Source organism: Mustelus asterias, chromosome 30, assembly GCF_964213995.1.
Source record: "Mustelus asterias chromosome 30, sMusAst1.hap1.1, whole genome shotgun sequence".
Classification (NCBI taxonomy): Eukaryota; Metazoa; Chordata; class Chondrichthyes; order Carcharhiniformes; family Triakidae; genus Mustelus; species Mustelus asterias.
In genome coordinates this window covers 6,599,683-6,601,558 of record NC_135830.1, presented here as the reverse complement: position 1 = coordinate 6,601,558, position 1,876 = coordinate 6,599,683, and the positions used below count along the sequence as shown (strand labels likewise).

The following is a 1,876-nucleotide window of genomic DNA, read 5'->3' as shown; positions in this document are numbered from 1 at the left end:
CATGGTCACTGTTCTCCTGAAGGCTGGGTAGTTTGCTGCGGACAATGGTCTGTTTGAGGTTGCGTGGTTGTTTGAAGGCAAGAAGTGGGGGTGTGGGGATGGCCTTGGCGAGATGTTCGTCTTCATCAATGACATGTTGAAGGCTCCGGAGGAGATGCCGTAGCTTCTCCGCTCCGGGGAAGTACTGGACGACGAAGGGTACTCTGTCCACCGTGTCCCGTGTTTGTCTTCTAAGGAGGTCGGTGCGGTTTCTCGCTGTGGCGCGTCGGAACTGTTGATCGATGAGTCGAGCGCCATATCCTGTTCTTATGAGGGCATCTTTCAGCGTCTGGACGTGTCTGTTGCGATCCTCCTCATCCGAGCAGATCCTGTGTATTCGGAGGGCTTGTCCGTAGGTTCATGACTGAGGTTCAAATCCTGTCATGTCACTTCCCGTCATTCCTCATTGTGACTTATGTTTATTGAAAGTTATTGGGAATGAAGCAATGGGTACAGAGATGATCAACTCGTTGCAAATCTCTCACATTAGCGTCACTGAGGGTTTCGTGATCAGGGTCGGCGCCGTGACGCGGTTTCGATTCCCAGTCATGGAGTGAATAACTCTTTGTTAATTCCTTCATTTAATGAAAACACGCCTCACAGCGTCTGTGAAGGGAGCAACAAGTTAAATCTTCCAGCTGGATGAACTTGCATCAGAGCTGGAAAAGTCAGAGGTGTAACATTACCGACAAACTCTGAAGATGAACCATATGACACACACAACCTACATGTCAAGTTCATACACAATACACATGCCAAATCATGTCACTTTCAAGTTTTGTCTTTTAACTTCCTGCTCTCCACCTCAGACATTTCTACATTCATCAAAAATCTCCGACATCATGCCCCATCCTGGCCCTCAATCCATTGATAATGCTACACATACTGCCATCTGCAGTATTTGGCTCCATATCTCAGTGCTTAGAGCACTGGTCCTGTAAACCAGGGGTCGTGAGTTCAATTCTCGCTGGAGCCTGTTGCTAAATTTAGCTAATAGAAGCTGTCAGGAAAGGGCAGAACTGAAAACCGAAACATGGAGCTGTGATCAGTGGAGGCTGAGATCGGGTGCAATTTTCGAAAGCGAATAGATGTTCCCTTCTTCGTAAAAAAAAGGAAAAGCGGGACATATTTGAAGAGCTGAAGATGGTAAGTGTCGATATTGAGAATAGAATATCTGTGATTGTACAAGGAATGCATATAGGTGCAGGCAATGATTAGAAGGGAAATTACATTTTGGTCTTTATTGTCGGCAGACTGGAGTCGAAGAATAACGAGGTGTTGCTGCAGTTACACAGGGTTTTGTTGAGACCACAAGTTGAATATTCTGTGCAGGTATGATATTCACATTTAATGAAGGATATGTTTGCACTGAAAACGGTGCAGATAAGGTTCAGTAGATGATCACTTGGATGAGGGAGTTGTCGTGTGATGAGAGGCTGTCTAAATTGGGCTGGAAGTCTCTGGAGTTTGGAAGAATGAGAGGCGATCTCATTAAACCTACACAAGTCTGATTGGGTTTGATAGGGTGGAGGCTGAGAGAGTTTTTCTGCTGGTCCGGAAATCTAACACACGGCAGCAGAGTCTCAGGAAAATGGGCTGATCATTTCGGGTTAAGGTAAGGATAAATTACTTCACTGAAATGGTTGTGAACCTTTGGAATTCTCTATGCCAGACAGTTATGGATGCTCCATCAGCGAGTATATTTAAGGTTGGGATAGACAGGTCTCTGGTCTCTCGGGGAATTCAGGGATATGGGGAGCTGGTGAGAAAACTGAGTTGCACCCCAAGATCAGCCATAACGGTGTTAAATTTCGGAATAGGCTCGATGTACCGATTG

General features: G+C 45.9%; 1 non-coding gene across 1 annotated transcript; it reads left to right on the top strand.

Moving 5' to 3' along the window:
• Nucleotides 1–942: 942 nt before the first annotated feature.
• trnat-ugu (transfer RNA threonine (anticodon UGU)) lies at nt 943–1,015 on the top strand. The gene has a single exon. It is a non-coding gene; the product is annotated as a tRNA-Thr (tRNA).
• Nucleotides 1,016–1,876: the final 861 nt, after the last annotated feature.